The sequence below is a fragment of the Sus scrofa genome, chromosome 14 (genome assembly GCF_054392235.1).
Source record: "Sus scrofa isolate SSC_HxYL_T2T_F1_AM1 chromosome 14, Sscrofa_HxYL_maternal_Yorkshire_Landrace_v2.0, whole genome shotgun sequence".
NCBI lineage: Eukaryota > Metazoa > Chordata > Mammalia > Artiodactyla > Suidae > Sus > Sus scrofa.
In genome coordinates, this window is record NC_139396.1 from 108,529,291 (window position 1) to 108,556,725 (window position 27,435).

General features: G+C 37.8%; 1 long non-coding RNA gene across 6 annotated transcripts in view; it reads left to right on the plus strand.

The window, feature by feature from the left end:
* LOC102160043 (uncharacterized) overlaps positions 1-27,435 on the plus strand; it is a 730,195-nt gene that overhangs the window by 604,926 nt on the left and 97,834 nt on the right. For 2 of the 6 annotated variants that reach the window (XR_014827488.1, XR_014827489.1), the window contains 2 exons: positions 2,355-2,476; positions 9,564-12,143. The exons of 1 other annotated variant lie outside the window; for it this stretch is intronic. This is a non-coding gene — a long non-coding RNA (uncharacterized LOC102160043). Of the gene's footprint in view, positions 1-2,354; positions 2,477-9,563; positions 12,144-27,435 lie in introns of those variants that run through there. 3 more of the 6 variants (XR_014827490.1, XR_014827492.1, XR_014827491.1) reach the window with 2 other exon arrangements.

The following is a 27,435-nucleotide window of genomic DNA, read 5'->3' on the forward strand; positions in this document are numbered from 1 at the left end:
TATCATATTCTAAATACCCACAACTTACTGCAGTTGAAAGTATGTTTTTGTATTGTTATGTCCTTTCAAATCTCTTTATCTATGTGTAAACACACACACATGCACAAACACACACTCCTCCTACCCACTCTATTTTTTTATTTTTTATTTTATTATTATTATTTTTTTTTTGCTATTTCTTGGGCCGCTCCCGCAGCATATGGAGGTTCCCAGGCTAGGGGTTGAATCGGAGCTGCAGCCACCGGCCTACGGCCTAGGCCAGAGCCACAGCAACGCTGGATCCGAGCCGCGTCTGCAACCTACACCGCAGCTCACGGCAACGCCGGATCGTTAACCCACTGAGCAAGGGCAGGGACTGAACCCGCAACCTCATGGTTCCTAGTTGGATTCGTTAACCACTGCGCCACAATGGGAACTCCTCTCTATTTTTTTTAAATTTAACTGAAAGTAGATAGAAGTATACATTTTTAATTACCTAGTTTTTTTTTTTCCTTTTAATGTGTTTTTTGGGAGAATTTTTTTTTTCTGTTGCTTTTTTGCGAGAAGCAAATTCTACCTTTATGCTTCCATTCGATTATCTTTATCTCAATAATGCTCATTCCATATTAAAATTTCTCTGTCTCTAATAATTCATGTATTTGTTTGTGAGCATCCAATACAGAACTAAGTACCATATCCAGTTTTTATGCCCTTTAAAACTCATAGAAAAAACTTCATCTTTATTGAAATTTAATTCATGTAACATATCATTCACCCATTTAGAAAGTACATTTTGTTGTTTTTAAGTATATTCAGAGAACTTTATTTACAATGATCACAACAATCTAATTTTAGAACATGTCATCATTCCCCAAATTAGTAGTCACTCCTCATTCCCCACTTTTCTCTCAATGACCCTATGCTGGCTTCTATCTCTATACATTTGCCTGTTTTTATATTTCATATAAAAGAATCATACTTTGTTGTCTTTCATAATTGGCTCCTTTCATTTAGCATAATGTTTTCAAGGGTTAGCCATACAGGAGCATGTGTTAGAACTTCACCTTATTTTATTATCAAATAATATTCCACTGTATGAATATAACTAGTTTATTCATTCATCAGCTTATGGCTACTTGAATTGCTTCTACTTTTTAGGTGTTTATCAATAATGTTACTTTGAAATTTACTGTTCAGGTTTTTCTGTGGATTTGTGTTTTCTTTCCTTTTGGGTGGAACTGTTGGGAATACGATGACCCTATGATTAGCATTTTGAGGATTTGACAAAGAGCACAGTCTAAATGGGTGAAATATATGGTATGTGAATTATATCTCATAAAGCTGTTAAAAATGTTGAATACTTTCCTTCCAGGTTTATTTGTTCTTAAATAGTTCAGCCCTCTTAGTAAGATTCCTTACTGAGTTGTTTATGGAATGTTCTGGATACTCACCAAGGCCTTTGCATGTTGATTTGTTGGAACTAGGAAGTTTCCTATCCCTGTGTGATGTTTGACAATTGCTCAATTTCTAGGTCCTGGGGTGTTCTTTTCCTGGCCTTGTGGGGGAATCACTCTATATACACACAAAGATTCAAGTGGAAACATGAAAATTTCTGTTGCTTTTTCTTAATGTGACTTCTTCTTCTCTGGTGTCTGCCCTGGAAATTCTAGATGCCTTGGCCTCTGTGAATTCTGATCTCTGTCCTCAAGGAAATAAGACCACAGCTGCATGTTTGGGCTCCCCTTCCCTCCAACTAGAAAGCCATTCTCTGGAGAGTGGCTCAGAAATCTAGGGTGATTACAGGGTTCACTCATTTATTTTCCTTCACTCAGAGGTCAAAATCTATGAAACAGGTATTTTATATGTATTTTGTCCAATTTTCTACACATGTGTGGAAGAAGAGTAATCCAGTATTTACTCAGTCTTGGTTAAATATACTCTTTTATCTTTAGCCCCATTTTGCCAAATGGTTTTCACATACAATTTTACTAACAGAACTAATTGTTAATTCGTTTTCTTTAATTTCTAAATTGCCAATAAAATTTCATAAATTTACTAGAACTTGGATCATTATCATTCATAACCTTTTAACAAAGGAAGGAGCATATTCTGCAGTGACTGGTTTTCGTGTGAACATTGGGTTAAGAGGTCTAATCAAACAGTGCCAGATCTGCTCTGACTTTAGATATCCATCTGGTTTCAGAGTTGCCTGATTTTACCTAGAAAATAAGAGCACAAAATAGAATATTGTTCCATGAATTTATTGAGAAAGGACAGACATGTAGCTGAAATTGCTGAAACTGTCTTCTAACAAAAGTCATGGCTGTAGATTAATAGTTCACCATTTCTTTTCAATGTATATCCTTTCTCCACAGTTACATAATGATAGACTTTTTTGATCTGGAACCCAGTGTCTGCTGCCAGTGAGATATGTGAGGATAGGACCACACATTATTCCTTCCTGTCTCTCCAGTTCCTGACATTATCCTGGCATAAGGTTTGTGTGAATTTATTCTACACATTGAGTAACTAAGTATAGAAGATGATACACATGGCCCAGACCTGCCTCCAAAATAGTCTCTCAGAGATCACTAGAACATTAAAAGTCGTGATTTAGCAAACGCTATATGAGAGGAGGAGGAAAAGGCAAAGTCACAGAGGTACATGCACCCCAATGCAACATATGAGTAACTTTTATTTCAGTTCTTTCTTCTGTGATCAGAGCTGTTGTCTTCCTATGGAGCTAGAACAGTGAAATATAATCAGGTGGATGGAAGATCAGACATTCCTTTTGCTCCAGAAATAAAAAGAACTTCTCTGGAGGCAACATACTCCTCAATAATTAACACTCAACATTACTTCCTCCCCTGCTCAGATTGGTCAGAAACATGGATTGCAATGGGCCGTCAAAACAGTATCACAGTGGAGCTCAGTAAGTATGGTGAAACAGGGAGCTTCAAGAGGGTCCATCTAGAAAAATGACTAATAAGCTGGCAAAATCTGTCAGAATTAACTCTTACAGAACTCATGAAAGTAGTCACAAACTTACAGTAGCCACAGAAAAGTTTAATGGAGAAAGAAATGGTTTCATTATGGTAAGAGAATGCTGTGGCATTTTGCATCACCTGTCTGTCAGCTTCCACCCTGCAGGATGTCAGAAGCCATGAAAAAAGCAGCCTGAACACCTGGTTCATGTTGCAAGTACCATAGGGAACAGTAAATACCGTATCATCAAAAACTGTGGCTTTAGGTTTCAATCTGGCTGGGAATTTCCTCAAAGATGGGCACAAAGGCTGGCACTGGTTTTCCCTGGCTTGGAGCATTCCCAGGCCTGGATGGCTTCCCAGGAAGCTTTTAGTAAAAGTATTTAAAGGCAAAAGTATTGACTGCAGCATCTTGGAGCAAGGGAAAAGAGTCAGGGCAGGCAATAGACAGAACAAAACTCCTGAGAAAGAAGAGGCTGGGAAATGAGATAGTGGGAAAAATAAGAGCTTTAAAAACTCCTATGTATACTATAGAATCAAGAAGGTCGAACCCATTCCCAAGGATAGATGTGTTCTTAGTAAAAACCTGAAGAGACTTTAAGTTTTCACCTCTGACTGACCTTCAGGCTCCACACAGTAGGAAATGAAGGTTAAAGCAAAGTTGTAAATGTCCTGGCTAAGCACTGATAAAAGTGTCCCAACACAGAGCTAATCTACAAGTATTGGGAGAATTTTCTTTTCTTTTCTTGGCTCCAGGAATTTAAGAAAATTCTGTCAAAATACTGACTATTAAGTTAATAGAACAGAGATTTCAGTAGCCACATATAGCAGAGAATATAGACTTTAGAAGAATAGTTTAGAAGAGTCATTAACAATCAAACAACTTCTATCAAACAGCAACACAAACCCAAGGAGAGAGAAGAGTATGATTTCTAGAGTTGCCACAATAAAATATTCAGAACAATATTTTCAACAAAAAATGATAAGGCTACAGAGAAACAGAAGAAGTATGTCCCAGTCACAGGGGAAAAAATATAAGTTAATATAAACTGTCCCTGAGAAAGCAGACATTGGACTTATTAGGCAAAGACTGAATTAACTATGTTCAAAGAACTAAATAAAACTATGGACAAAGAACTAAAGGAAACCAGGAAAATAATGTCCTATCAAGTAGAGAATATTAATAAAGAGAAATTATAAAAAGGAACTAAGTAGAAATTCTGGAGCTGAAAATTATAAGTGAAATTAAAAATTCCATAAAGTGGTTTACATCAAATTTGACTATGAAGAAGACAGAATCGGCAAACATGAAGATAGGTTAATTGAGATTATCCAGTCTGAGGAGCAGACAGAGAAGAAGAAGGAGGGAAAATGTACAGAGCCAAACAGATGTATCATGAAAGTCTGAGATGAAGAGGGGAGAGAGAGGCAGAGAGAATCTTTGAAGAAATACTGGCCAAACTGTGATGAAATACATAAATGTACGTATTCAAGAAGCTCAAGAAACTGCAAACTAGATGAACTCAAAGATATCCAGAATGACAGAAATTATAGAAAAGTTTTCAAAAGCCAGAGACAGTGTCTTGAAAGCAGCAGGAGAGAAGCAACTTGACATGTACAAGGGATCCTCAATAAGGTTAACACTACATTTCTCTTCGGAAACCATAAAGTCCAAGAGGCAGTGGGATGATATATACAAAATATGTAAATTAAAAAAAAAAAACTGTCAACAAAGAATTCTATATCCAGGAAAAGAAAATCCTTCAAAAATGAAGGATAGATTAAAATAGGCTCTGATTTTTAAAAAAACAGAGTTCATTTCGAGTAGAGATGACCAACAAAGAATGCTAAAAAAAAAAAACATTAAATTGAACTGAAAGGACATTAGACAGTAATGCAAAGCCATGTAAAGACACAAAGGACGTTGGAAACGGTAGCCACAGAGGTAAACATAATAGTATTTTTGCATTTTGGTTTGTATTTCCTTTTTTTCTCTCTATACAACTTAAAGACAAACCCATAAAACAGTAACTGTTGATCTATATTAATGGCCAAACAATATGTATATATAGATGTGATTCAGATAGTAACACATGAAGGGAGGAGGGATAAATCTGCAAAGGAACAGAGTTTCTGAATACTACTGAAATTAAGTTGGTATAAATTCAAGCTTAAGTCGTTGTAAAGTTAGATATTAATTGTAATCTCACAGTAACCATTTAAGGCAAAAAAACCACCTAAAAATATACACAAAGAGAAAGGAATCAAAATGATGCAATGTAAATCATTGGGAGAGGTAGTAATGAAGGAACATAGGCACGTAAAAAGACAATACACAAAGAAACAAATAGCGAAAATGACAGAAGTCTTTTATCAATGCCTAGTGGTTGGCAGGATCTAGGAGTAGAGAATGAGAAATGAGTATTTAAAGAGCATGGGGTTTCCTTTTGGTGGGATGAAAATGTTTTGGAATTAGAGGTAGTGGTTGCTGAACATTGTGATTATACTAAATGCCACTGGATGGTGCACTTTAAAATGGTGAAATTATAATTTGTGAATTTCAATTCACTCAAAACAAACTAATAAACTTTTTCCCAACTCATATAGATTCTAACTTTAAATCTTGAATTTATTTATTTCAGCTTCCATTTAGGCTAACACATTTTGAAAAGCATAAAATAATCTGCACACACCATGTAATCACACATATATATGACTATATATGTCTCTCTATAAAAATGCATATAGAGATTAAAAACTTACAAAAACCAGAGATATTATTTCCTTAATCTTATTCATAAATAAGTCATTTCACAAGTACAGCAACATTTGTTTTCCCCAGCATATAGAAGACACAGATATTTTCACACAGTATCTTCATTTTCTATGATTCCTCAATGTCTACAAAATGCAGTTTCTGCTTCTTACTGTGCCCTTTAACATCTGGCATATACCTTTGCTAGTTGTCATCTGTCATTGATTTATTCATGGTTCATCTTCACTCCAAGACACCACTGTAATTACCTAAACTTAATGGACTGTGGGCATGCTGGTATCTCTACCTTAAATGCCTGTAATGCCTGCATCAGGATGGAAACAGCGATGTAGCTGCCAAGATGTAGCTCAAACCTTGGAGCCTTTGGGAAAACTATCCTATTCCTATACCATCAGAGGATATACTTCCATTACCCTATGTTTCCAGCTCCTATAGTTATTCAAAGAACAGTGCCTGGACTAGAGCATCAGACAGTGTGAGAGCTTGTTACAAATGCAGAAAAATCTCAGGACCTGTCCTGGACCTACTGACTCAGACCCTGAAAATTATCAAGCATCCCATGATTTGTATGCACATTAAAGTGTGGGAAGCACATAAGACAGACCTATGTTTTTATATTTATACCTTTACATTTTTTCTCTTTACTGATCTCATGAGTTCCTAGACTGTCAAGTGTCTTGAGAATAGGAAGTCTGTTTTTTTTTTTTAATCAATGTATCCTCACATATACAGCTCATATCACCTCATAAAATATTTTTAGAATTATTAGAGAAAGAGTGGTTTCTATAATCCCCCAAGAGGTACTTCTTTTTCCAAGTTATTAGTGAATCACCTTTGGAGGTTTGGAGAAGATGCTGGAGTTCAAGCTCAGCTATCTGTACATCAGGATCTACCCAGTGTCATGAAACTAATAAAGCTAACATTAATGAGAAGCACACAATGACAGAAGTTATCCCAGAGCAGAGGCTAATTTGACAGTTCATTGCTGCCTGTTTGCCAAAATGCTTCTGTGGCCCATTTCTCATTATGGAAAGTAGCCCTGTGGGGGCATGTCACTGTGCCTGGGTGACAGGGGTCCATGTGGAAAAGTGCAGCTCAGTGTTTGCCCCTAGGCTTGGAAGGTATTGAGTGACAAGAGGTGTTAGGAGGATTCCTCATTCAAAGGCCCCCTCCAATCCCACACACACTGCTCAAGCCTAAATAAAGACATTGCTAGGGAGTTCTGTAGTGGCTCAGTGGTAATGAACCTGACTAGTGTCCATGAGGACTCAGGTTCTATCCCTGGCCTTGCTCAGTGGATTAAGCATCTGGCATTGATGTGAGCTGTGGTATAGGTCGCAGACATGGTTCAGATCCTGTGTTGCTGCAGCTGTGGCAGAGGCCAATAGCTGTGGCTCTCATTTAACCCCTAGACTAGGAACTTCCATTTGCTGAATATTTGGCCCTAAAAACAAACAAACAGACAGACAGAAATTGCTGGAAATGTTCTGCTACTCTGGGCTCAGTTCCTTCTTCTCTCCCTTCCTCACTTCCTGGCTTTCCTACAATGTCTATTATCTCAATTAAAAATATAATTGAGGCACAATACTTGCCTTCAGAAAGCACTTTGTGTGAAGATAAAAAAGCTTGTGCCAAATAATTGAATGACATAATGCCATTTGCAGCAACATGGATGGACCTAGAGACTCTCATCCTGAGTGAATAAGTCAGAAAGAGAAAGACAAATACCATATGATATCACTTATAACTGGAAGCTAATATACAGCACAAATGAACGTTTCCACAGAAAAGAAAATCATAGACTTGGAGAATAGACTTGTGGCTGCCAAGGGGGAGAGGGAGGGAGAGGGAGGGAGTGGGAGGGATCGGGAGCTTGGGGTTAACGGCTGAAAACTATTGCTCTTGGAATGGATTTACAATGAGATCCTGCTGTGTAGCATTGAGAACTATGTCTAGATACTTACATTGCAACACAACAATGGGAGGAAAAAGTACATGTATGTGTAACTTGGTCCCCATGCTGTACAGTGGAAAAAAAATTTTAAAAAAACCATATAAGGGCAAATTGGATACTGTAAAATTTTATTTTTACCCACTGAAACCTAAATTTCAGGTTAGTTTCATGTATTACAAAGCCCTATTCTTATTTGAATTGTCTTAAATCTTTGAAAAATGTATAACCATCATTTTTCTATGTGCCTGAAACTAAGACAGCACTGTAAATCAACTGTATGTTAATTAAAAAAAACTTTAAGTAAAAAAAAAAAAAAAATAAGAAATATACTAAGTATCATACTGGAGTGTTTGAAATACACTAAGTATCATAGTGGAGTAAAGTATAGGCATCATCGTAGAGTAAATTATAATATACTAAGTATCATAGGGGGCAGAGAGGTGGTAGTGAATTGGCTTTGCAGAGAATGCATTCGAGCTGGGCATTAAACGACCTGTAGAAATGCACTTGGTGGGTGAGTTAGGGAAGGATTCTCATTTGCAAATATATGGGACGTGAAATTATACAGTGCATTCTAAAAACTGCAAGCTGTTAAATAATGCTAAGGAGAATCATAAAAGAAGCATGGACCAGGAGGATCGTGATGAGGGAGGGGTAGGCAGAGTCAGGGTTAAGAAGAGTCTCCCATAACTTACAAAGGTGTTTGGACTTTATTCTCTGTGGTGTTCCTCATACTTTTGTGATGTGAATCATAACAAGAAGTAGGATTTCTATCATGATTCAGTAGACATACATAGAATTGAAACAAAAGTTTCATTAAAACTCATTAAAGACCTAAATTCCTATTATTTTCATTTTATTCTATTTCATGTTTTAGATACTGCTTATGCTTTCATCCGAGTGTCTTCTCTCAAGAGGACCTGATATGTAATAGTGAATATCCTTGTCTTCTTGCTCTAGATCTCAAAGGAAAGCTTTTAACATTTCATGTAACAAACTAAATGGCATGTTTGTTATATGAGTTTTATAAATTTCCTTATCAAATTAAGGAAGTCTTATTTACATTTAAGTAAGAGTTTTTAACGGGAATATTAAATTCCATTAAACATTACTGAGGTTATCATGTTTTTCTCTTCTATTGTTATTAATACCTACATTAAATTGCTTTATTTTTTTAAATATTCTTTAAAAACTTGTATCCAAGGGGTAAAGTTAATTTGGGCATGATATATTTTCCTTTTTATGGATTTCTGGCTTTGCTTTGCTACTTTTGTTTAGAACTCTTTAAAATTTACATATAGGCAAATGCAGTCTTCTTGGTGTAAGCCCTACAGGTAGGGACAAATGAAAAGAGCCAAATCACCATCATCACAAAAAATAAGGTGATGTTCAAGTTTCCAATTGTCTCATAAATACCATTTAAAAAAATTTCTTAGACTCAGTATAAAACTAAGTTCCATATGTGAAGTTCGTTTCCATTTTTCTCCATCCCCCTTACAGTGTATTTGTTGAAGAAACGGGATCATTTTGTCTTGTAGAGCTTCCAACAAGCCGAATTTTGCTGATTACAGCCCTATGGTTGTTCTTTAACATCTGTTATTTAACATAATATGTTGTTCAACATATTGTTCTGTCTTTCGTATTTTTACTAAATTCAATCTGGAGGCTTGATCAGGTTCAGGATTGATTTGGGTGAAGACAAAGCTAGTTTATATATAGATTTGTGTGTTTCATCAGAATAAATGGAATGTTCTTTTGCCACTTTTTGTAATGTTAGCAGTAGTTAGTGACCAATGCTTTAAATTATGGATTCACTATGTGTGACACAATGATGATGTTCTAATTCTTTGATTTCTTCCTTATGCATTAGCTAGAATACTTCTATAAAGAGAAGCTGCCTCTACTCCAGAAGAAAAAGAGGAGGAAGGGAGATTGCATGATATAAACAACCCTTTACCTCCAGGGTGGGAAGCTCCACAGACTGAAAACTATCTGGTTCACATATACTCACCTACAGGAGTGAGAGTTCTGAGCCACACATCAAACCCTCATGTGTGGGGACCTGGCACTGGGAGAAAGAACCCCTGGAACATCTGGCATTGAAGGCCAGTGGGGCTTGTGTTCAGGAGCTCCAAAGGACTGGGGTAAACAGAGACCCCATTCGTAAAAGGTGCACACAGACTTTCACATGCACTGGGTCCCAGGGCAGAGCGAGGTCTCCATAGGAATCTGGGTCAAACCTGACTGCAGTTCTTGGAGGACATCCTGGGAAAACAGGGGTGAATGTCGCTTGTTGTGAGGGAAGGACACTGAAAGCAAAGCTCTCAGGAATATTCAGCACCCATGCCTTTCTCTGGAGGTGGCCATTTTGGGAAAATCTGGCCCCACCCATCAGTTAGCCTTGAGAAGCCCCAGGGAAAACAACAATCCAGGTGGGATTACAGCCCCACCCTTCAGTAAACAGGCTACCTAAAGACCCCTCAGGCACACAGCTGCCTCTAATCCCATCCAGAGACTAAGCCCCACCCACTAGAGGGATTAGAATCAGCTCCACCTACCGGTGGACAGGCATCAGTCCCCCCATCAGGAAGCCTGCAGAGCAAGCCCCCACACTGACTTCAGCCACAAGGGGGGCAGATGCCAGAAGTAAGAGAGGCTATAACTCTATTATCAGGAAAAAGGTCACCACACCAAAAACCTATAAAAATGAAAAGACAGAGAACTATTAACTCAGATGAGGGAGAAAGGAAAAACCCCAGAAAATCTGCTAAGTGATGAGGAGACTCTCAGCATCCAGGAAAAAGACTTTAGATTGTTGATGATAAAGATGATGCAAGACATTGGAAATAAACTGGAGGCAAAGATGGATAACTCACGGGAAACACTGAGCAAAGAGATACAAGATATAAAACTTACTGAAATAAAAAATTCACTAGAAGCAGCTAACAGAAGAATACAGGAGGCAGAAGAACGAATAAGTGAGGTGGAGGACAGATTAGTGGAAATTATGGATGCAGAACAGAAAAGAGAAAAAAGATTGAAAACAAATGAAGAGGGTCTCAGAAAACTCTGGGACAACGTGAAACGCACTAACATCCGTATTATAGGGGTGCCAGAAGGAGAAGAGAGAGAGAAGGGGACAAAAAAATATTCCAATTCCACACATGACAAGGCTCACCAGTAAAGGTATGAAATCATCCATGTGCAATTATACCACCAAAATTGGAAATCATGAGAAGAGGTGGGTACAAATGCAGGACACTGGAGATGAACTTGCAATTAAGAGACCAACAACTTAAAACAATCATATACATATAGACTCTTATATCAAAACTTCAGAATAACTGCAAACCAAAAATCTACAATGGATACACAAACAAGGAATCTCTGGAGAAGAAATATATCTCATAGTAAATAAGTGCATAATCCACCATGAAGGGGGTCATTTGACATCATTCTTGGAATGCTGAAGTCTTCTTAGATCTGATTCTGATTTCCTCTCCATCAAAGAATTTATGATAATTATAATTGAATAATGCAACTCTACAATTAAATAATACAGTTCTGCAATTGTATTATCAATAACCATTTCTCTCCATGGTACAATGTAAGGTCTATAATGTCTTGTTTATCACATCACCTAGAATGGTGTAATGCCTATGTTGAAGAATCAGTAAGATGTAACAAATTGTGAGGACAAAAAAAAAAAAGAGAAGCTGCCTCATCTACTTATTGGTGACTAATAGGTCCCATACTACTAAGTATGGGAAGATATGATAAATGTTGAATTATTGTCCTTTATTTTCAAGTTTCCAGTAGTCATTAAGCCTTTTTTTTATTCTTTCAGCATAATGTTGCACCCTATAATTTTATACATATTTTATGTGTTTAAATTCCTAGCAGAAATTAGTGATGCTCAAATGGTCCCACTTTTGGCTAATAACCACTTCCTTGGGTTGATTTTAGATTTGTTTAGACATGACCCTACTAGTCTTTAATAGAGTTCTTGTTATCCAGTATAAAAAAGATATTCCATGATCACCAGACTTAGAATGAGTCCTTCTGAAAGGAGCTCTGGTTACTTTTGGTATGGAAATGTCATTTCAAGACTATAATCTGTGATACCCATGTGTTCCCCAATACTGGTTTATTATGTAGAGAATTCACATGCATACAATGTATGTATGTATTTATACATGTGTATTCATGGATATACTTGTGTAGGTGTATGTATATAATTTCTACATACCTATCTTATATGTTTTATGTAATAGACATATAAAGGATATGTAAATTACAGTTTGAATCCTAGTACTCCAGGACACAGGGATGACTGAATTAGAATGTCATATAAGTACTCATTCGGTGAATACCAAAATACACATACCCAACAGTGTCATAAATAAGAAAATAGAAATAAATAACAGCAATAATATGTTTAGCTTAAAAATTATTTTGTTGCATTTTTTTTCCCTCTAAGAATATATCCTACTAGGATATTAGAGTCAAATGATTGGGGTTCTCCTGTCAGTTGTAACAGTTTCATTCCGAATGATTAGCCACCAAATAGACAAACATTTCATTTTTCCATATAACTTTTCAATTTTTCAAGTATCTGATACCAAAATTAACCATCTAAAACAAAGTATATTTAAAGATGTCTGGATTCTAACTCTGTCCCTCCTAGAATATTTCTGCCTCATCCCCCAACTATAGTTAAGTTCATACACACATCCATGCACAGTTTGGGATTCTCAATTTTCTTACCTAAGTGATAGCAAGCTCTACATACTTCTCCCCTTTACTTTTAGGCAATAAGATACTCTTAAGAACTCCTCAAATTAAGATATGGAGATATTTCTCTAACTTTCCTCAACTGCTTAGTACCCCACTGTGGTATACTGCAGTTTATTCATTCAGTCTCCTATCTGGAGACTTGGTCACTTGGGTTATTTGTACGCTATTGATATTTCAAATATTTCTGCAAGGAATATCAAGCACATAAAGCTTTTAATATTTTTGTCTGTGCATTTTTTATATCAATTCCTAGAAGTGGAATTGCCAGGTCAAAGGGTAAATGAAAATGTAATTTTCCTAGAAATGACCACCTAAACCTGGATTGGGATTAGGGGAGTGAGGCACATAAGGTACATGATTTGAAGGGCACTTGCTCTTAGGATTTTATAGGTATAAGGCCTACCTTGAGAGTGATTGCCTCTTGGATTTTTGTGCCCTGAGTATCTGACTCACCCCACCGTAGTTTTAGCCTTGGAACTGATGCCCATGGAGACAAAGTGCTTGATCAGTTCATGTAGTTCATTGGTGACAGAGCTGGAAATCATACAGGTGCTCTAATGCAGGTCTGGAACCCCCACCCCTACAACCCCCACACACACTAGGCTATCTTTACTTTTTCCACTGCTCCGAAGAAACATTCTTAAGACAGAGTGGTTAACCTCTAGATAAGACCTTTTTTTTTGGTCTCACCCAAGGGCCAGGAATCAAACCCAAGCCACAGCAATGACAATACTGAGCCCTTAAGCACTAGGGCACCAGGGAACTCCGGGATAAGAGACTGGGCTTCAATTTGGTCATGGCATTATGACCAAGGAGAGCAAAGTGAGACCTCACCCACGAAAAGATAATTACACTGTTCAAATGGGAAAAGGTTTATGAGGTGAATCAACAGGTTAACAATGGAAATGTTTATCCTTCATAATGAAAATCAAGAAACTAAGTGCTCATAAAATTACTAAGGAAAAAAGTCATTTTCAGCAAACAGTTACTTTGCTAATTTATAAACCATTCCTTGCATTGATAGAGAATCCTCCAAGGAATGAAATAGTTTCACCTAAGACAGCATCTGTTAACAATTTTAAAGACATAGTTTTGCAGCTCTTTAAGAATATTCCAAACTTGGAGAACAGACTTGTGGTTGCCAAGGGGGAGGGGGAGGGAGTGGGCTGGATGGGGAGCTTGGGGTTAATAGATGCAGTATTCCTTTGGAATGGATTAGCAATGGGATCCTGCTGTGTAGCGCTGGGAACTATGTCTAGTCACTTTTGATGGAGCATGATAATGTGAGAAAAAATAATGTATACATGTATGTGTAGCTGGGTCACCATGCTTTACAGTAGAAAATTGACAGAACACTGCAAATCAGCTATAATGGAGAAAAATAAAAATCCTTATTTAAAAAACCTGGAGTTTTTAATAAAACAAATATACCTAACAATTCTTTTTCACCCAAGAGAAGTGAACATTTATGTTTACATACACACACACACACACACACACAACGCCGTACTTAATGTTTATAGTATCTTTTTTCCTAATCCCAAAAGGCTGGAAAAAAAGCACAATGTCCTTCAATGGGTGAATGAATAAACAAATTATGGTGCATAAATACCCTGGACTACAACACAGGAATAAAAAGGAGTGAACCATTGACATACACAAGTAGATGGATCTCAGATGCATTATACTGAGTTATAAATCTAACTCATAAGATTACATGCTATAGATTCCATTTATATGATATTGCAGAAAAGGCAGAACTATAAGGGGAAAAGATAAAGCAGAGGTTGCCAGGGCTCCAGGATGGTAGAGGGGTTGACAACAAAGAAGCATGGGGAATTTTTGGAGGTGACAGAACTGTTTTATATCCTGTTTGCCACAGTGGTTACTGGACTGTATGCATTTGTCAAATATCATAGAATTACACACTAAAAAGAACAAATTTCACCATAAAACATACTTTGAAAACTGTTTTACTCTATAACTGCTTTGTCATCCTAAGGATTTCACATATGCATTTAAAAACTTACTCTGAGAAGGCATATATAAGCTTCATCAGACTGTCAATGAGGTCCATGAGAGGAAAAAAAAAAAAAGATTAAGAATCTCTGTCATATAAGGTGTTTTGGCTTCTGTTTTTAGTAGATCTGAGCTTCCATCCTGTGAACACCAGGTGTCAACCAAAAGCTCTGCTCACCTCTCAGCTGTTTGTTGGGGATGAACAGATGGGGAAGAGGATCCTTCTGTGTGTGTGTGTGTGTGTGTGTGTGTGTGTGTATGTGTGTCAGACAGGAGTCTCATTGTGTGTGTGTGTGACAGAGAGGAGTTTCTCTGATCCCTGCTGTGTACGGCAGGCACTGGGCACTGTCAGACATCCCCTTTCCTCACAGATCTCCACCTCTTAGGTTCCGCCCTCCTGACTCCTAGGAAGATGTTCCTGAGCAGAATGCTTTTTTTGCCCATAAATTTTATTGGGGTATGGTTGACTTTCAATGTTTACAGCAAAGTGAATCAGTTACACGTATACATATATCCATCCTATTGTCCCATATACATTATTAGAGAATAATTGAGTAGATTTTCCTGTGCTAATAGTAGGTCCTTGTTAGTTTTCTATTTTATATAGTGTATATGTGTTAATCCCATCCTCCCAATGTATCCCTACCCCCCTGCCCCTGACACACAGTTGCCCCTTTGGTAACCCTAGGTTTTATTTTGGAATTTATGAGTTTGTTTCTGTTTGTTCTGTAGTTTCTATTCCTATTTTCAGCCAGTGACTTGGCCCAATAATCTTCAATATCTTATTTGGTCTTTGCTGTTATTAAGCAAATCCTTCTTCATTTTCCCCAAATTTTTATTTGTTGTTAGTGAAATAATTACTCTGAAACACCCAGTCTGTCATTGCAAAACCACATATTAGGAAGTGGAGCTATCTTGTGTTTCTCTCTTGAGTTTCTGCATAATGTTTTATCTAAATGGATGTTTTTTAGGAGTAAGGATACATCATTATTACTTTTAAGAATCCAACATTGTATCCATGAGGATGCAGGTCCAATCCCTGGCCCTGCTCAGTGGGTTAAGGATCTGGCATTGTCATGAGCTGTGGTGTAGTTCACGGATGTGGCTCAAATCAGGCAGGAGCCGCATCTCTGATTTGACCCCTAGCCCAGGAACTTCCATATGCTGTAGGTGTGGGCCTAACAAGGAAAAAAAAAATGAGTGGGCACCAATGATAGAAAATACAATTATCTCCTTGATGGATTAAATCTCAGATTCTCTCGATCTAGTTTTGAATACTCATTAAACTTCATTTCTCTTTGAGGTTTCAGTCCTGACTAGATACCATGACCCTTCAGAATAAAACGTATTTAATAGATCATGGTTACAAATTTAAGACTGGACTTTTATATTTTATCTAAGAATTATTTCTATGGCAACACTTAATTCTGTTTGTCTATGTGGCTCACAATTACACTTTCAGTCCAGTTAGGAAGGGAAGAAGAGTAATTACACGCCTCACAGGGCTTTTGCAAGCTATAGAAGTATGTTTTTGTGTTGTACAGTGAGGTTGGGAGACTGAAGAAGATCCTTTATCCAAACATTCCTAAGACAGCATCATGACAATTGAAGATTTAAATACAAAGAAAATTGGTCACATCCATGGTATTATGTTGAGACTATAGTAAATGAGATAAAGGAAATCAGGAAAAAGAAAGCCGAGTCCTAGAGCCAGGCAGGATTTGAGATTTTCAATCACATTTTGAAGATCTTTCTAGCAGTCACAGTTACCCAAAAACAGCATTGTCCCTGCTATAGGTGACTCTGAGCTCTTCATCACCCAAGTGCTCTGTGCCAGGCTGCACACATGCATCCTACAGAGTCTGAGGGGATATTCAGTATCATAAGGTACATGGGGCCAGTGGCCTCAAGGGTGCCCTCCAACTCGAAGAATTTGTGAGTTTCTGACCCTGGAATGCTTGATTTTGTCTTATCTAAAATAATTTAATTAGATATCAAATGATATCAGATTTTCTTTTATTCCCCTTGAAGTGCAGAGTTGAGTTAATCATACTACTTAGTTCTTGGTATATTATTTCCCATGGCCTATGTAAAACTCTCCTCTTATTTGTTTATTAATTCAGTTATCAATCATTTCCTCTTATCGCCACACAGTCTGCTCTCATTTCTCTCTCCTGCATTAGGCAAAATTCAAATATATTTAGTACATATCTTTCTGTTTATATGAAAACCTGTATCCTTGCAAAATAGGCATTTGTTTTGTAAAATGTATACTGTTGTTTTACACGCATGCATTTTCAATTTACACTAATGATAGTGTGTAATAGATCTCATTCTTTTTCCACCTCTTTTCATTAAGCACTCTGTCTTCACTACACATCCGTTTGGCTCTGTTTGGTTCATTGCTTCCAACTGTGGTATAGCCCTCCTCCGTGTGAATTGAACCCCTTTTTGTCCTTGCCACTCTCTACCTCCACAAATAAAATGAACACTCTTATTCATGTCCTCATACAGATTGGTAAATAAAGATTTTGGCGTGTATATTAGTCAAGGTTCCCTGAAAAACAGAACCAACAGTGTGTGTGTGTGTGTGTGTGTGTGTATTAGTATATCAAGATAATTATTATAGGAATTGGTTGCCATGATTATGAAGACTGACAAGTCCCAAGATCTGCAACGTGAATCATAAACTAGAGGCCCAGGAGAGCTGATGGTGTAGTTCCAGACTGAAAAGTTGCGGACCTAAGACCCAGGTGGAGTGGATGCTCACTTCTAGTCCAGAGGGAAAAAAGCTAATGTTCCAGTTTGCAGAACAGTTCCATTTTGGGGAACAGTTAGTCTTTTTGTTCTATTCAGGCCTTCATCAGACTGGATGAGACCCACCCACATTATGGAGGGTAATCTGCTTTGCTCAGTATATTGATTTAAATGTTAATCTCATCCAAAAGCACCCTTGCAAACACAGAATGTTTGATAAATATTTAGGCATCTCATAGCCCAATCAAATTAACACCCATAAAATTACCTCACACTCAGAGTTCTCATCATGGCGCAGTGGAAGTGAATCGGACTAGGAACCATGAGGTTGTGGGTTCAATCCCTGGCCTCGCTCAGTGGGTTAAGGATCTGGCATTGCCGTGAGCTGTGGTGTAGGCTGTAGATGTGGCTTGGATCTGGCATTGCTGTGGCTGTGGCATAGGCCGGTGGCAACAGCTCTGATACGCTCCCTAGCCTGGGAACCTCCATATGCTGTGGATGTGGTCCTCAAAAGCCAAAAGCCAAAAGCCAAAAGCCAAAAAAAAAAAAAAAATTACCTCACACAGTATGGAAAATCAGGAACATAAATCTGGATCTTGAAGCAAGGGTACACTTAATTTGATCAGGTACTGTCAGCTCATTCCCTGATTCCTAGAACTAGTGTATATCTACTCTCAGAGGTTTTAGTACTAGGATTCTTTTTTTTTTTTATTTTTTATTTTTTTTATTTTCTTTTTAGGGCCATACCCACAACATATGGAAATTCCCAGGCTAGGAGTTGAATTGGAGCTGCAGCAGCCAGCCTACATTATAACCACAGCAACGCTGGATTTGAGCCACCTCTGTGACCTACACCACAGCTCATGGCAACACCAGATACCTGACCCACTGAGCAAGGCCAGGGATTGAACCCGCATCCTCATGGACTAGTCTGATTTGTTTCCTCTGTGCCACAAGGGGAACTGCACTCCTAGGATTCTTAATCCCTGCTAATACTTGGCATCACCCAGCTTTCTAATTTTCCAATCTACAAGGTTTAAAGAGATATCCCATTGTTGTTTTAATTTGTGTTTTTCACATTACTAATGAGCTTGAACAGCTTGTCATATGCATGCTGTCTGGTTTCCTCTTCTCTAATTGTTGTTTTAATATGTTTAAATCTCTAATGTGTCTAAATTATCACCCCTTTTCATTTGGTATTTATTTGTACATTCTGATTTTTCTTGTTTAGTCTTGCCTGAGGTCTATCTTGTTAATCTTTTCAAGAAACAAATGCTGGGCTTTTAAAAATCCTCTCTATTCCTTTTGTGTTTATTTCCAAATTTCCTAAATCTAATATTTCTCTTTTTTACCCTTTTTGAGAGGAGTGATGATGGTTTATTCTACACAGGATCCCCGTAAAAGCACAACAAAGAGTGTTTCCCATATTACACAGACAATATGTTTGTCAAACGACTGAATTAAAGAGAAAAACACATCATTGTTGAGGTATATTGAATTATTCTTTTTACAAATTGAGTTTTATGCAGAGAAAAAAGGGTAGAAGGACATAGGCATGACCAAAGGAGAGAAATAGGATGTGTTAAGGGGACAAATTGCTCATATATAACTTGCCTCTCTACCATGATTTGATTGTATCCACTGAATGCAGACATGCTTAGGAGTGTGGAAAGGGAGGAGGGCAACTCTCTCTCCAAATACAATATCAAAGCCCGGCACACAGAGTTTTTTTATAAACCTATTTTTCAGAGAAGTTTTAGATTCACAACCAAATCTAGGGGAATGTATAGCTATTTCCTGCATACCTCCTACCCAACACATGTGTAGCTTCCTACATTATCTATCAATATCCCCCACCAGAGTGATATATTTGTTATTATACTTATTGAATCTCTACATCCTTATCCCCCTGAAGTCCACAGTTTACATTAGAGTTCACACTTGATGTACATTTTATGTGTTTGGATAAGAGTATAATGATATATATTTAAACATCTTTACAGTGTCATATAGAAGAGTTTCACTGCCCTAAAAATCCTCTGTGTTTGGTATTGTCATCCCTCCCTCCTTGCAATCCCTGGCAGACACTGTTATTTTCACTATTTCTATAGTTTTGCCTTTTCCTAATGTCATATGGTTGGAATCATATACTATGTGGCCTTTTCAGATTGGCTTCTTTCACTTAGAAAAAAGCATTTAAGAAATCATCTGTACTTCTTGTGGCTTGAAAGCCTATTTGTTTTCAGCACTGAATAATATTCCACTGTGTGGATACACCACTGTTTATCTATCCACTTAAACTGAAGGACCTCTTCACTGCTTCCAAGTTTTGGTAATTAATAATAAAGCTGCTAGAAGAGAAACAGACTCACAGACTTTGAAAACAAACTTATGGTTACCAAAGGAGACAGATGGTGGGGGAGGGATGGAGTGGGGATTTGGGATTAGCATATGCACCCTGCGGTATATGGAATAATCGGCCAGTGGTGACCTGCCATAGAGCATAGGAAAATCTACCCAATAGTCTGTGATGGTCTATATGGGAAAATAATCTGAAAAAGAATGGATGTGTGTACATGTACAATCAAATCACTTTGTTGTACAGCAGAAATTATTACATCGTAAATCAACTATACTTCAATAAAACTTTGAAAAAAAAGAATAAAGCTGCTATAAAGATCCAAGTGAAAGTTTTCATGTGGACATAAATTTTCACCTTCTTTGGGTAAATATCAAGGAGCACAACTGTTAGATTGTATGGTAAGAGTTTAGTTTTGTAACATGCTGCCAAACTGTCTTCTGATGTGGCTGTACCATTTTGCATTCCCACCAGCAATGGATGATAATAGATCCTCTTATTCCACATCCTCACCAGCATTTGGTGCCAGTGGTTTGGAATTTGGTCATTCTAACAAGTGCATAATGGTAACTTGTTTTAATTTGAATTTCCCTCATGAAATATGATGGGAACATCATAGGTACATTTTACCACTGTTAAGCTAAGATACATAGAATTTAGAAGCAGAAAATCACCAAAAAAAAAAAGAAAGAAAGAAAAAAAGTGAGTTCCAAAACTAGAAATCCCAAATAAGAGAAAAACTGATTATTGAAAATATTGAGTAGAGGAATTCCCCAAAATGGAGATCAAAAGTCCAGATATACTGATTATAAAAATAGTATCAGAAGCCTCAATATCATAAACACTAAAAGATGGAAACCAAGAGTATCAGTGATGAGAATGTTCTCAAAAAGTCCTTCCCACCTACAAGGACTTGTACACAGGTTAAAAGCAACAAAGCACTTGTGAGTCTTCATGAATAATGTGAAATATCCTGGAAGTCATCATCTTGAAATCAAAGAGGCTTGCTTCTCCTTAACCTTTTACTAAATCCTCTTCTTTGTCACCTCTCTTGTGTGACATTGACCACCCGGTTTTCCAGAGGATGGTTTACAGTGTTTTTCAAGAATAGCTGAAAAGCTGAAACACTTCCATTTCCCCATTTATTGACATGTCAATCTTTCAGAGAGGCTCTCTAGTTTCCAAGGTGAATAAAAAGAGTAACCAAGACACAAGGTGTTAAGAATAATAATTACAATTAATTTTCTCATTTGAGAGAATCCACAATACAGGCTATGGAGAAAGGGAAGGATCATTTTGGGGTCTTGGTGAAAAGTTGGGTGGTCTACCCCATGAGAAACCCAAGGGTCCCTAATCCAGCAGAGCAGATGGGGGGTCAGAAAAACAAGCAGAGCCTAGACCCTTAAGTATTGGAGATTTGTGCGGAGAGTTCTGCTTGTTTGGCTTGTTTATTTCACTTGGGACACAGTGGCCCCAGTGTCCTTGAACAATGTCGTGGGTTCCTTTGCACCTTGCATATGTGTCTGGTAATCTGTTTGAATCAAGGACGTGCAAATAACATTTCACTGTGTGCAAATAAAACATAGTATTTCAGGTGGACGAAGGCAAGCATTACTACAAACCAACTATTCAGCCTTTGGGAAAGTACTTCAATATTCTGGGCCTTAGATCCTTCAATCCTTAAATGCATACATACCACCTCTGTCATAGATTACTGTTATTATTATTGAATGAGATGATAGAAGAATATCTGGCAGGCCAAAGGTATAGCATAAATGCTCAGGTGAAGGCTGTATTCTTGCCTTGTAAGACCCCAGCCTCCCACTGCAGATCTTGCCTGCCTTCGGATCCTGAGAATGCTGCTCTGGGCTTTGTCTGTCACTCTCCCGTTTCAAGCTCCTTACTACTCATGGTATGAATCAGCTCCTGTTGGACCACATACCATAGAGACTACACACTCCAATAATAGAATTGGACATCAAGTAACTTAAAACATGGATCCATTAATTACTAGCATCATGGTCTTAAGCAAGTGATTTAACCACTCTGAATCTTGTCTATATATATGACAAAAGAGATAGGTGGACTTGGTATATAGTAAACACCAAATAAATACTGGCTATTTGCTTTATTAGTTTGAGAGGTAAATAATTGTTCTTTTTAAATAGACTTTCTCTTTCTTAGTGTGGTCTTAGATTCACCAAAAAATTAAGAGGAAAGTACAAAGAGTCCTCATATACTCCCTGTCCCTCACATGCACACTGTCCCCTTCTATCAACATTCCATCCAGAGTGGCACATCTGTTACAACCAATGGACCTGCACTGACAATTGCCCAAAGTCCATAGTGTACATTAGAGTTGACTCTTGGTGCTGGGTTTTAACTAATATATAATGACATAGATCCACCATTGTAGTATCATATAGAAGAGTTTCACTGCCCTAGAAACTCTCTCTGCTCTGCATATTCATCTCGCCTTTCCCCCAGCCCCTGGAAACCACTGATCTTTTCAATGGCTTTATATTTTTGCCTTTTCCAGAATGTCATATAGTTGGAACCATGCAGTATGAAGCCTTTTCAGACTGGCTTCTTTCACTTAGAAGTATGCGTTTAAAGTTCATTCATGCTTTTTGCAGCTTTATAGCTCACTTTTTTTTTTTTTTCACTGAAAAATATTCCCTTGTCTGGATGTACCATAGTTTTTCCATTCACCTATTGAATGACATCATGGCTGTTTTGAAGTTTTGGCAATTATGAATATAGCTCTATAAAATTTGTGTGTAGGTTTTTGAGTAGATTTTAACTCCTTTATATAAATGCTAAGGAGCATGATTCTTACATGCTATGGTAAGAGTTTTTTTTCAAGAAACTACAAAACTGTTTGCCCACATGGCTTCACCATTTTTCACTGCCACCAGCAATGAATGAGAGTTCCTATAGTTACTTATGTTTAAGAAAGAGACAACAGTAACATCTGGCCTCTAACAGTACTATGCTGACATTTCTTCCTTCCCAATGGTATTAAAGTTTACCTTATTGACCCTGGAGTTTTCAAACAGGATATGCAGGTAAGAGGCATTTGTTCATGAAAAAGTCTGAGTTTCCAGGATAATGTGTACAGGAATAGAAGAAGGAGAGGGAAGACATTATTATAATGCAAAATAGTCACTAGCCTGTTTCAGAGAACAGCTTAAAAATTCTGCCAGGATGGTTACTATTTTAGACTATATTGATGGTTCTGCAATAATATAATTAAGCTTTTTCCTCCCCAAGAAAAAACAAGTGATCAGTGATTCTTTTTGTAAGGTTTCTTGTGATTGTGTAGCAGAATGCATCTCTCAAATGCTGTAGTTTGTGAAGCCTTCAATAGAAGACTTAATGAGGGTTCGGAGGCATGTGAACTGAGTAATCATCATTTAGCTGACAAAAAAGTGTTAACATATCTAAAAAGGCCCAAGGTTAATTGAAATTTGGCAAAATGAAAGCTCTGTTTACGATATATTTCTTGCCACAAATTGAAGTACACCAGATTTACTTCATAAACCTCTTATCAATGTAACTCTGCTCACTGCCTCCTCTATCACAAGTCTCAGTCCAGGTTTCAAAAAATGCAGAAGCCAAAACAGAAGAGGAAGCAGAAGGGCTCTCTTAAACAGTTATAAAACTTAGTGTACATTTTTAGTAAAATAATACGCATTATACAAAATTTGTAATACACAAACCTTTAGAGAAAAAAGGATGAAAAATATAGATCTATATATCAAAGCCACCAGGTACAAACATTTTAATGTATTAAATTTTATATTTTATACATGCATATTCTTAGCATATTTAAGATTTACTCTATGTACAATTTTGAATCTTATTTTTTAAACTGATTCAAGGATCACCATTCTTGTACATTTTGAGGGTTAAATAATACATCAGAAGCAGATTCTTTTTGAATCATAGTTTTGTCTGGATATATGCCCATGAGTGGGATTGCTGGATCATATTACAGTGCTATTTACAAAAGCCAAGACATGAAAGCGACCTAAATGTCCATTAACAGGTGAATGGATAAAGAAGGTGTGGTACATATATACAATGGAATACTATTCACCCCTAAAAAAGAATGAAATAATGCCATTTGCAACAACATGGATGCAACTACAGATTATCATGCTAAGCAAAGTTATGTCAGAGAGAGAAAAACAAATATCTTATGAGATCACTTATGTGTGGAATCTAAATATGACTCAAATGAACCTATCTCTGAAACAGAAGCAAACTCGCAGAGAGAGAACCGACGTGTGGTTGCCATGTGAAAAGGGATTGGGAGGAGGGGTGGATTGGGAGTTTGGGGTTAGTAGATGCAAACAATTTTATATAGGATGGATAAACAACAAGATCCTACTGTATAGCACAGGAAACTATATTCAATATCTTATGATAAACCATAATGAAAAAGAATACATATGTAAAAAAAAGAATGTATATATGTGTGTATATATATAAAACTGAATCACTTTGCTATGAAACAAATTAATACAACACTAAATAAACTGTACTTCAATAAAAAAATTACAGTTCAAAAAAAAGCAGATTCTAATTTGTCATTTCCCTATTACTGAGAATTCAGAATTTAGCTTTCTTTTGTACTTTTATTAATGCATCATTGAGATTTTTTGTGCCTATTTATTTCCAAATTCAGTACAATGTTCCCACTCTACAGCCCCATTGGTAGACTATATGGATCAAAGATTGAGAGAAAATTTAGAACTCTGTTCCCAAATTTCCAAAATTTTTCTTTCCAAAAATATTGGACCACGTACTTTACCTCCTTTACTAGAAATGGAAATTAATTACTCTCAGGCTTGAGTCTTTAATGGAATGTATGTCACCACCCTGACCTTGAACTTAACCCTGTCCACAGCAGATGGGACCTGGCCTGACTTAAGAAAAGTATTTTTTTTCTCCCACATTATATTTTTTTTCCTGAGAAATTCAAAGTGCATTAGACTTTTGTTTGGAACTGTAACTCGACTTGGGGCCAGAGTTAGTACCAGGATTGCCTAGAATCACTAAAGACCTGGAGGCCAAGTACACAGAAACCATGGGAGAAAACAAAGGGGCTTGTAGAAGTCAGTTTCACTGAGACAAGAAGTTACCTGGCCCCTGGAGCAGGAAGAAGCTGATAAAGAAGACTGTGTTGGCCTAAAGGGTTTACACTCCCCTGAGGTCTGGCTGCACTTTTCCCTCTTCTTATACTCACATCCCATTTCCTTAAGCTTTTCTAAGTGTGTTTCTTCTCCTTGCAACAAAAAATCCCCAACAAAGCACATGTCAGTGCCAAAAGGGACATTTGTTTCGTATATAACTGTTTCTAGTTTCTCAGGAGCTTCCAGAGAACCTATATTGTAGATATAGGTTTACTGCTTTGGGGCTCACATCGACTTCAGAGTCACTTGTTTGACCTCTCTGTAGGTATAAATTAACATACACCTACAGATATAGTTTATGTATATATTATAGACATATATACACACACACACACACATACACAAACATACACACTCATGACTAGTTTTTGGATGGAAAGTTTCCACAAAGATTTGGAGGACAAGGTTAGTTACCTGCAGGCATGACTTACTGCAATCCTCTCATCTCCTGAAGCCTACAGAGAGAAGACGATGAAAAGCAAAGCTATAACTTCAGCTTGGGACATATTTTAAAAGAATATATAGGGTGTTTGTAGCAAACCTGTAACTTAACCTAGAGAAATTCAAAATTAGCTTCCTAAGAAAGGGTCAGGGAGGGTGATGTCATGTCATTAAAATAATAAAGCATGTCCTAAACTGTGAACATGCTACAGGGTCGTATTTCTGCATCTGAATTAGCAGACAAGAGATTATAGGGAAAGAGGAACTTACTGGTCCTTTTATGATTCCACAGTGCACCTTGTGTGTGTCAGGGATGGTGCGTGTGTCCTCTCCTGTACAATAGCCACAGTGATTCTTCACAGTGGGGATGAATGTACTCTTAACTGTGAGGGAAGCTGAGTCGAGGCTGGCTAGGTTGCCTCCTGCCCCTATGTTAGCAAGTGACAGAGCTGGGGCGTGACCCTGGGTCCACTCTGACCCCATGCTCTTTCTCCCCCGCCACCCCATCAGACCTCCATGTGTTTCTCTTTCTCTTTTCTGGAAACAGAAAATGTACTTAGGGCCTTTTTTTGACTTATCCTCAGGCCAAACATAGTATGTAGGGTTTGTTTTTCTATGGTCAAGGGCTAAAATCTATTCCTCATTCGACTTATCATTCCCTCAACTCACACCTTCCCATACTTCTTAGCTTTGGACATAGCAGAATTTTGGAACAAAGATAAATAACCACTAAGATAAAAGGCTGAAGGGACCATGCTCTCAAAATAGAGGAGTTTCATGAACTGGCTACATTGTAGGGCAACGTCATGCTTAAAAGTGAGAAAGGTACAGCAGAAGGAAGAAGAAAGCCTTCCAGATTGTGTTTCCTGGTTCAGGCTTCCCCCACCCCCAACCTCCACCATGACTCGTCAAAAGGAGTTTCTTCTACTCCCCCAGATCCTGTAGAGTGTTTTTATAGCATCACTACTTAGCCTCATCCATTCATCTACCTCTGATTTCAAGGGAAGTTTCCTATTACTGAGTTTTCTTACCATGAAACTTTTATTTTCAGGCCCCAGTAAATTGTTGTTCATCTTCAATTCCCCACATAATCTCCCAGGCACGCTCATTCTATTTCATGTGCTCTACAAGACATACAGCTCCACGGTGGGCGAGATAAGATATAGTTACTGAAATGAAATGTAAAAAGCAAGAAGAAAAACCACACTGCAGCCCTCCCTCACCCCATTTCCAAAGGGTCAGACTGGAATTTACCTCCTAAGTATTCTCTTAGGCTGCATCTCACCCCAGAGCAAGTCTGAGATGGTGCGTTCAAAGGTACCAGAATGAATTTTCTATCAATAATAACATTCTACTCTATGATCCTTATGTATTCATTTATTCACTCATTGAACAAATATTTATTGAGTGACCTTTATGTACAGGGCACTGGGCAAATTGCTTAAGGGAAAAGATGCAGAACTTGTAAGATGCAGATTCTGTCTGTTGTAGGAAGGAGAGTAAACCATTGTTGATCAGTGAGATAGGGCTTCTGGTCAAAACTCTGGGGCATCTAGAAGGATACCCTCATTCTGCCCCAAGGGCAGCAGAAGAGATTTAGCCAAAGAGGATACTTTTGATTGAACACTTGCAGAATTAATAAAGAGGGGACATGCAAAGAGCCAGTGTGTCTACAGAAGCAATGGAGATGGGGCTGCATAATCCTGTGAATGACAGAGCCTGGGGCCAGAGGCTGTGGGGAGGCCATTGGGAAGAAGTACCAGGACACCTGCCATGCCTGATGCAGAAATAGCCACATCACGGAGGAAAGAATGTCAACTTTACCCCCAGTCACTCATGGGGTGCCATGGCACCAACACAGCTACACCCCTGGTGGCTCTCAGGGCTGAATTTTCCCTAGTCCAGGGCTCCCTCTGGGCAGCATATGTTAAATTATAGCTCCAGGAGGGGGCTCTAAATTCCTAGTTTGAAGGAGACAATTAGAGGAGAAAAGAGAATCCCTGTTTTGCTGTTTATTCACTGAAATTGGAACAAATTAACTCTCTCCTGTTCTTCTTACTTATTTGCATTTTGAGGGTGAACTGGGCTGCTTTCATGGGTAAATATCGTAGTGTATAAAATGCCTAGCTCACTCTCTTCATGGAGATAAAGTGTGAAGTGATATTTAC